Source organism: Cyanistes caeruleus, chromosome 25, assembly GCF_971803275.1.
Source record: "Cyanistes caeruleus chromosome 25, bCyaCae1.hap1.1, whole genome shotgun sequence".
Taxonomy (NCBI): domain Eukaryota; kingdom Metazoa; phylum Chordata; class Aves; order Passeriformes; family Paridae; genus Cyanistes; species Cyanistes caeruleus.
In genome coordinates, this window is record NC_141725.1 from 243,434 (window position 1) to 253,161 (window position 9,728).

The 9,728-nt window shown below is 50.4% G+C and overlaps 1 long non-coding RNA gene across 1 annotated transcript; it reads right to left on the reverse strand.

Moving 5' to 3' along the window:
* Positions 1 to 774: 774 nt before the first annotated feature.
* Positions 775 to 9,351, reverse strand: LOC147649305 (uncharacterized). Its single transcript, XR_015279189.1, has 5 exons — positions 7,077 to 9,351; positions 6,732 to 6,965; positions 3,926 to 6,439; positions 3,581 to 3,814; positions 775 to 3,288 (listed from the first exon to the last, which is right to left on the reverse strand). It is a non-coding gene; the product is annotated as an uncharacterized LOC147649305 (long non-coding RNA).
* Between the last annotated feature and the right edge of the window lie 377 nt (positions 9,352 to 9,728).

The following is a 9,728-nucleotide window of genomic DNA, read 5'->3' on the forward strand; positions in this document are numbered from 1 at the left end:
TGAGAACAGCTCTAACAAAACTCTATGAAACGTATTTACAGACAACTTAAACAAACTCTAAAACCTCTATCCTGAACACAACAACTGTAAAACGTATGTACAGCAGGGTGGCATCTGTGTCTGTGATGTCCCTAAGTCCTGCAAGAAAAACAAGTAGCACGGTCAGTGCAGTCAGGCACGGAAGGGTGTTCCATGTGCTGCCGGGCTGGGACACTGGCCCAGTGGGACTCTGCTGCCAGAAGGGAGCCTGGCTGGGGGCTGTGGCCCAGGCACTGGAACAGGGCTTGTGTGGCCCACAGCAAGCCCAGGCCAGGCCAGGGATGGCCAGCAGAATCCAGTGCATGGGCTAGCGTGTCCCTGAGCAGGAAGTGCCCAGCCCGGCCCCAGGCTGGCAGCAGGGGACCCACTCTGCCTGTGGGGAGCACCTGATTGTTCTGCTGCTGGCATCGGTCTTCATCCCAAGACCATGTCTTCCTCCTTGTCTTTTAGATCAATATCCATCTCTTCAATAGAATCTTTCGTTTCCACCTCCATCTCTTCCTCTGTCTCGTACATATCCACATCCATCTCTTCCTCTCCAGTATCCTCTCCGTCCACTTCCATGGCTTCTTCTCTATCAGTCTGTGTATCGACGTCCGTCTCCTCCTCTCCGTCTGTGCCAGCCTGCAGAGGTAGCAAAATTTCAGCGTGGGGTCCCTTTCCCACCCTGTCCCACAGAGCTCCTGCCCAGCCAGGCAGCTGCAGGGTGTCCGCCTCCATGGAATAGTACCATACCTCTTTTGGAACAAATGCAGACATCCTGCAGGGATGGAGAGCAAAATCCAAGCGATGGGGAGCTTTGGGGACTGCTGGGGGAATCAGGGAGCAGGTGGCAACAAGGTGACAGGGGTAGGCTTGGAGCAGGGTGAATGAAGAGCGTGCTGGCACAAAGAGCCAAGGGTTGTGTTGTGGCCGTTGCTGGATGCTGGAAGTTCTAGCTGGAGCGTGCACTGTGACATCACCGCCAGGAGTTCAGGCCCAGGCTGAAGAGGACAACGGAGACCGTAGAATGAATGACGGAATCCCTGGGTGCTTGGGCTTGGAAGGGACCCTAAAGACCATCTTGTTCCAAGCGGAGCAATCTTCGCCCAGAATAGGTTGCTCAGAGCCCCGCTCCCAGCTGGCCTTGGATGTTGCCAAGGATGGAGCATCCCCAGCCTCTGTGCACAGCCTGGGCCAGTGCCCCAGCAGCCGGAGTGGAAAAGAGCAGCTTCATTAGATCCAACTTCAAGCTCACTCCTGCAGTTGAAAGGCTTCTCCTCTCTGTGCCCATCTTTCCTAGAGCTGCAGGGAGGCCTCGCCAGCCCCCTTCTCTTTCCAGGCTGAGCATCCCCAGCCCCACACGGACAGCAGTCCGATGCGTGGCACTCAAGGCTAAAGGGTAGCAAATGGCTACATCAGGAAGTGAGAGATGGAAGCTTTTGCAGATGGAAGCTTTACCTCTAAATGTAGAAAAGAAAGCAAAGTGGAGGGGGAAATGGTGGGACTCTGGCTCTGTTCTAACTGGCGAAGATTTTCTTCTCTTCTTTTCTGTCGTGCTAACCCAAGTTTTCTTGTTTGAAAGGAGGTTTAGCAAAATATCCATCGTCTTCTCCACTGCTGAAACACTGAACAACATCTGGGCAGGCTGAGGATGCAGAGCAAAACCTGCAAATATCTACTGCTGATCGTGATCCTGGGGAATGCAGCTAAAGCCAGCCAAAAGCAATTTCTGGAAAGTCAAGCCTGCTTTACGTTTTCTGGAGTTTGCTTGTGCCAACTTCACCAGTCATTTCTAAAAAAGGAAAAGAAACTCCAAGCAAAACAGAGAAAAACACAAAGAAACCAACCCAAAGAAACCAATCAAACAAACAGATAAAACACCCCCAATCAAACCAAAGGCAATGAGAAGTTAGGACTAGTTGTAAGGATATCACAGCAGGCGAATGGCTGCTTCCTACTTGGATCACCATCCAAAGCCACCTAGAACAACTTCTCCAAAACATATCCAACAGCAGAAATGGAAAAAGTGATCCATGGCAGCTCTGCATTGTGGTGAAGGATGAGCATGCAGTGGTCCAGATGCAGCATTGCCCACCCTCCAGGCTGCTGTTTGCTCTGCTGAAAGACTCTTGCAGGACTGTGGCCCCTCTCCATGCAATGGAAATCATTGCCACAGCTCTCACTTGAGGCACTGGCATTTCCAGAGCCAGATTCAGGCACAATCCTACTGCCTGCTGAGCATCTGGGAAAGCTGCTGAGCATCTTCAGGCCTAGAAGCACAAAAGAGCTCAGGCTCTCCCCGAACTGGGTTTTCAGGGCAGCTTTCCATATCTCTGCAAGATTTCTTCATCCCTCAACACGTCTGACTTTATGATGTCCAACGATGCATTTGGGTTTCTTCCGTCCTCTTGTGTGCCCGTGAGTAACCTTCCACGTGGATGAAGGAGATTGTGTACAGGACAATTGATTGCGGCATTGCCATTTGGCTTCACTGTCACTCAGTTGAACACGGTCCTTATCTAAGAAGGACTTCCAAGAAATGGCTAGGAGTTTTGGCTGTGAGAGGAGCAGAAAGCACATTTTCTACAGCAAATTGCTAGCTGATGCACTTTCCTCCCTGCCAAAATAGTGATTGCCATTCATCTTCCTGGGAAGAATGTAAAGACCCATTCAGAGATGCCAGGTTCAGCTGGCCTGTGGCTTTGTGTACCTCATTTCACATGTCCAGTTTCAAGGGCCACTAAAAGAGGCTCATGTTTGCCTTGCTACCCACAAGTGCTGTAGGTATTTCCAGGAGAAGAGGGAAAACATCGCTGTCCTGTGGTGTGGTAGAAATGCCACCACAACTGTGATTGTGTGAGCAAAGACAGCCAGCGCTTTTTGGGGCAGCAGCAGCAGCTGAGAGTGTGGCAGAGCGGTTTTGATACTCTTTTTAGAGTCCTGCAAGCATTGTTCCCGAAACAACCCACAGCTTTGCAAATGTGCCCGAAGAAAATGCAAAGAGAACTGGGGTGTGAAAATCAAAGACTGTTTATCTGTAGAAGAAAAGGAACAAGAATGAACTACACCACATATTTACACTGTAAGAATATTGGTAACAACAACAACAAACTATAGAACCTATTTACCTGAGAACAGATCTAACAAAACTCTATGAAACGTATTTACAGACAACTTAAACAAACTCTAAAACCTCTATCCTGAACACAACAACTGTAAAACGTATGTACAGCAGGGTGGCATCTGTGTCTGTGATGTCCCTAAGTCCTGGAAGGAAAAACAAGTAGCACGGTCAGTGCAGTCAGGCACGGAAGGGTGTTCCATGTGCTGCCGGGCTGGGACACTGGCCCAGTGGGACTCTGCTGCCAGAAGGGAGCCTGGCTGGGGGCTGTGGCCCAGGCACTGGAACAGGGCTTGTGAGGCCCACAGCAAGCCCAGGCCAGGCCAGGGATGTCCAGCAGAATGCAGTGCATGGGCTAGCGTGTCCCTGAGCAGGGAGTGCCCAGCCCGGCCCCAGGCTGGCAGCAGGGGACCCACTCTGCCTGTGGGGAGCACCTGCCTGTTCTGCTGCTGGCATCGGTCTTCATCCCAAGACCATGTCTTCCTCCTTGTCTTTTAGATCAATATCCATCTCTTCAATATAATCTTACGTTTCCACCTCCATCTCTTCCTCTGTCTCGTACATATCCACATCCATCTCTTCCTCTCCAGTATCCTCTCCGTCCACTTCCATGGCTTCTTCTCTATCAGTCTGTGTATCGACGTCCGTCTCCTCCTCTCCGTCTGTGCCAGCCTGCAGAGGTAGCAAAATTTCAGCGTGGGGTCCCTTTCCCACCCTGTCCCACAGAGCTCCAGCCCAGCCAGGCAGCTGCGGGGTGTCCGCCTCCATGGAATAGTACCATACCTCTTTTGGAACAAATGCACACATCCTGCAGGGATGGAGAGCAAAATCCAAGCGATGGGGAGCTTTGGGGACTGCTGGGGGAATCAGGGAGCAGGTGGCAACAAGGTGACAGGGGTAGGCTTGGAGCAGGGTGAATGAAGAGCGTGCTGGCACAAAGAGCCAAGGGTTGTGTTGTGGCCGTTGCTGGATGCTGGAAGTTCTAGCTGGAGCGTGCACTGTGACATCACCGCCAGGAGTTCAGGCCCAGGCTGAAGAGGACAACGGAGACCGTAGAATGAATGACGGAATCCCTGGGTGCTTGGGCTTGGAAGGGACCCTAAAGACCATCTTGTTCCAAGCGGAGCAATCTTCGCCCAGAATAGGTTGCTCAGAGCCCCGCTCCCAGCTGGCCTTGGATGTTGCCAAGGATGGAGCATCCCCAGCCTCTGTGCACAGCCTGGGCCAGTGCCCCAGCAGCCGGAGTGGAAAAGAGCAGCTTCATTAGATCCAACTTCAAGCTCACTCCTGCAGTTGAAAGGCTTCTCCTCTCTGTGCCCATCTTTCCTAGAGCTGCAGGGAGGCCTCGCCAGCCCCCTTCTCTTTCCAGGCTGAGCATCCCCAGCCCCACACGGACAGCAGTCCGATGCGTGGCAGTCAAGGCTAAAGGGTAGCAAATGGCTACATCAGGAAGTGAGAGATGGAAGCTTTTGCAGATGGAAGCTTTACCTCTAAATGTAGAAAAGAAAGCAAAGTGGAGGGGGAAATGGTGGGACTCTGGCTCTGTTCTAACTGGCGAAGATTTTCTTCTCTTCTTTTCTGTCGTGCTAACCCAAGTTTTCTTGTTTGAAAGGAGGTTTAGCAAAATATCCATCGTCTTCTCCACTGCTGAAACACTGAACAACATCTGGGCAGGCTGAGGATGCAGAGCAAAACCTGCAAATATCTACTGCTGATCGTGATCCTGGGGAATGCAGCTAAAGCCAGCCAAAAGCAATTTCTGGAAAGTCAAGCCTGCTTTACGTTTTCTGGAGTTTGCTTGTGCCAACTTCACCAGTCATTTCTAAAAAAGGAAAAGAAACTCCAAGCAAAACAGAGAAAAACACAAAGAAACCAACCCAAAGAAACCAATCAAACAAACAGATAAAACACCCCCAATCAAACCAAAGGCAATGAGAAGTTAGGACTAGTTGTAAGGATATCACAGCAGGCGAATGGCTGCTTCCTACTTGGATCACCATCCAAAGCCACCTAGAACAACTTCTCCAAAACATATCCAACAGCAGAAATGGAAAAAGTGATCCATGGCAGCTCTGCATTGTGGTGAAGGATGAGCATGCAGTGGTCCAGATGCAGCATTGCCCACCCTCCAGGCTGCTGTTTGCTCTGCTGAAAGACTCTTGCAGGACTGTGGCCCCTCTCCATGCAATGGAAATCATTGCCACAGCTCTCACTTGAGGCACTGGCATTTCCAGAGCCAGATTCAGGCACAATCCTACTGCCTGCTGAGCATCTGGGAAAGCTGCTGAGCATCTTCAGGCCTAGAAGCACAAAAGAGCTCAGGCTCTCCCCGAACTGGGTTTTCAGGGCAGCTTTCCATATCTCTGCAAGATTTCTTCATCCCTCAACACGTCTGACTTTATGATGTCCAACGATGCATTTGGGTTTCTTCCGTCCTCTTGTGTGCCCGTGAGTAACCTTCCACGTGGATGAAGGAGATTGTGTACAGGACAATTGATTGCGGCATTGCCATTTGGCTTCACTGTCACTCAGTTGAACACGGTCCTTATCTAAGAAGGACTTCCAAGAAATGGCTAGGAGTTTTGGCTGTGAGAGGAGCAGAAAGCACATTTTCTACAGCAAATTGCTAGCTGATGCACTTTCCTCCCTGCCAAAATAGTGATTGCCATTCATCTTCCTGGGAAGAATGTAAAGACCCATTCAGAGATGCCAGGTTCAGCTGGCCTGTGGCTTTGTGTACCTCATTTCACATGTCCAGTTTCAAGGGCCACTAAAAGAGGCTCATGTTTGCCTTGCTACCCACAAGTGCTGTAGGTATTTCCAGGAGAAGAGGGAAAACATCGCTGTCCTGTGGTGTGGTAGAAATGCCACCACAACTGTGATTGTGTGAGCAAAGACAGCCAGCGCTTTTTGGGGCAGCAGCAGCAGCTGAGAGTGTGGCAGAGCGGTTTTGATACTCTTTTTAGAGTCCTGCAAGCATTGTTCCCGAAACAACCCACAGCTTTGCAAATGTGCCCGAAGAAAATGCAAAGAGAACTGGGGTGTGAAAATCAAAGACTGTTTATCTGTAGAAGAAAAGGAACAAGAATGAACTACACCACATATTTACACTGTAAGAATATTGGTAACAACAACAACAAACTATAGAACCTATTTACCTGAGAACAGATCTAACAAAACTCTATGAAACGTATTTACAGACAACTTAAACAAACTCTAAAACCTCTATCCTGAACACAACAACTGTAAAACGTATGTACAGCAGGGTGGCATCTGTGTCTGTGATGTCCCTAAGTCCTGGAAGGAAAAACAAGTAGCACGGTCAGTGCAGTCAGGCACGGAAGGGTGTTCCATGTGCTGCCGGGCTGGGACACTGGCCCAGTGGGACTCTGCTGCCAGAAGGGAGCCTGGCTGGGGGCTGTGGCCCAGGCACTGGAACAGGGCTTGTGAGGCCCACAGCAAGCCCAGGCCAGGCCAGGGATGTCCAGCAGAATGCAGTGCATGGGCTAGCGTGTCCCTGAGCAGGGAGTGCCCAGCCCGGCCCCAGGCTGGCAGCAGGGGACCCACTCTGCCTGTGGGGAGCACCTGCCTGTTCTGCTGCTGGCATCGGTCTTCATCCCAAGACCATGTCTTCCTCCTTGTCTTTTAGATCAATATCCATCTCTTCAATATAATCTTACGTTTCCACCTCCATCTCTTCCTCTGTCTCGTACATATCCACATCCATCTCTTCCTCTCCAGTATCCTCTCCGTCCACTTCCATGGCTTCTTCTCTATCAGTCTGTGTATCGACGTCCGTCTCCTCCTCTCCGTCTGTGCCAGCCTGCAGAGGTAGCAAAATTTCAGCGTGGGGTCCCTTTCCCACCCTGTCCCACAGAGCTCCAGCCCAGCCAGGCAGCTGCGGGGTGTCCGCCTCCATGGAATAGTACCATACCTCTTTTGGAACAAATGCACACATCCTGCAGGGATGGAGAGCAAAATCCAAGCGATGGGGAGCTTTGGGGACTGCTGGGGGAATCAGGGAGCAGGTGGCAACAAGGTGACAGGGGTAGGCTTGGAGCAGGGTGAATGAAGAGCGTGCTGGCACAAAGAGCCAAGGGTTGTGTTGTGGCCGTTGCTGGATGCTGGAAGTTCTAGCTGGAGCGTGCACTGTGACATCACCGCCAGGAGTTCAGGCCCAGGCTGAAGAGGACAACGGAGACCGTAGAATGAATGACGGAATCCCTGGGTGCTTGGGCTTGGAAGGGACCCTAAAGACCATCTTGTTCCAAGCGGAGCAATCTTCGCCCAGAATAGGTTGCTCAGAGCCCCGCTCCCAGCTGGCCTTGGATGTTGCCAAGGATGGAGCATCCCCAGCCTCTGTGCACAGCCTGGGCCAGTGCCCCAGCAGCCGGAGTGGAAAAGAGCAGCTTCATTAGATCCAACTTCAAGCTCACTCCTGCAGTTGAAAGGCTTCTCCTCTCTGTGCCCATCTTTCCTAGAGCTGCAGGGAGGCCTCGCCAGCCCCCTTCTCTTTCCAGGCTGAGCATCCCCAGCCCCACACGGACAGCAGTCCGATGCGTGGCAGTCAAGGCTAAAGGGTAGCAAATGGCTACATCAGGAAGTGAGAGATGGAAGCTTTTGCAGATGGAAGCTTTACCTCTAAATGTAGAAAAGAAAGCAAAGTGGAGGGGGAAATGGTGGGACTCTGGCTCTGTTCTAACTGGCGAAGATTTTCTTCTCTTCTTTTCTGTCGTGCTAACCCAAGTTTTCTTGTTTGAAAGGAGGTTTAGCAAAATATCCATCGTCTTCTCCACTGCTGAAACACTGAACAACATCTGGGCAGGCTGAGGATGCAGAGCAAAACCTGCAAATATCTACTGCTGATCGTGATCCTGGGGAATGCAGCTAAAGCCAGCCAAAAGCAATTTCTGGAAAGTCAAGCCTGCTTTACGTTTTCTGGAGTTTGCTTGTGCCAACTTCACCAGTCATTTCTAAAAAAGGAAAAGAAACTCCAAGCAAAACAGAGAAAAACACAAAGAAACCAACCCAAAGAAACCAATCAAACAAACAGATAAAACACCCCCAATCAAACCAAAGGCAATGAGAAGTTAGGACTAGTTGTAAGGATATCACAGCAGGCGAATGGCTGCTTCCTACTTGGATCACCATCCAAAGCCACCTAGAACAACTTCTCCAAAACATATCCAACAGCAGAAATGGAAAAAGTGATCCATGGCAGCTCTGCATTGTGGTGAAGGATGAGCATGCAGTGGTCCAGATTGCCCACCCTCCAGGCGGCTCTTTGCTCTGCTGAAAGACTCTTGCAGGACTGTGGCCCCTCTCCATGCAATGGAAATCATTGCCACAGCTCTCACTTGAGGCACTGGCATTTCCAGAGCCAGATTCAGGCACAATCCTACTGCCTGCTGAGCATCTGGGAAAGCTGCTGAGCATCTTCAGGCCTAGAAGCACAAAAGAGCTCAGGCTCTCCCCGAACTGGGTTTTCAGGGCAGCTTTCCATATCTCTGCAAGATTTCTTCATCCCTCAACACGTCTGACTTTATTATGTCCAACGATGCATTTGGGTTTCTTCCGTCCTCTTGTGTGCCCGTGAGTAACCTTCCACGTGGATGAAGGAGATTGTGTACAGGACAATTGATTGCGGCATTGCCATTTGGCTTCACTGTCACTCAGTTGAACACGGTCCTTATCTAAGAAGGACTTCCAAGAAATGGCTAGGAGTTTTGGCTGTGAGAGGAGCAGAAAGCACATTTTCTACAGCAAATTGCTAGCTGATGCACTTTCCTCCCTGCCAAAATAGTGATTGCCATTCATCTTCCTGGGAAGAATGTAAAGACCCATTCAGAGATGCCAGGTTCAGCTGGCCTGTGGCTTTGTGTACCTCATTTCACATGTCCAGTTTCAAGGGCCACTAAAAGAGGCTCATGTTTGCCTTGCTACCCACAAGTGCTGTAGGTATTTCCAGGAGAAGAGGGAAAACATCGCTGTCCTGTGGTGTGGTAGAAATGCCACCACAACTGTGATTCTGTGAGCAAAGACAGCCAGCGCTTTTTGGGGCAGCAGCAGCAGCTGAGAGTGTGGCAGAGCGGTTTTGATACTCTTTTTAGAGTCCTGCAAGCATTGTTCCCGAAACAACCCACAGCTTTGCAAATGTGCCCGAAGAAAATGCAAAGAGAACTGGGGTGTGAAAATCAAAGACTGTTTATCTGTAGAAGAAAAGGAACAAGAATGAACTACACCACATATTTACACTGTAAGAATATTGGTAACAACTACAACAAACTATAGAACCTATTTACCTGAGAACAGATCTAACAAAACTCTATGAAACGTATTTACAGACAACTTACACAAACTCTAAAACCTCTATCCTGAACACAACAACTGTAAAACGTATGTACAGCAGGGTGGCATCTGTGTCTGTGATGTCCCTAAGTCCTGGAAGGAAAAACAAGTAGCACGGTCAGTGCAGTCAGGCACGGAAGGGTGTTCCATGTGCTGCCGGGCTGGGACACTGGCCCAGTGGGACTCTGCTGCCAGAAGGGAGCCTGGCTGGGGGCTGTGGCCCAGGCACTGGAACAGG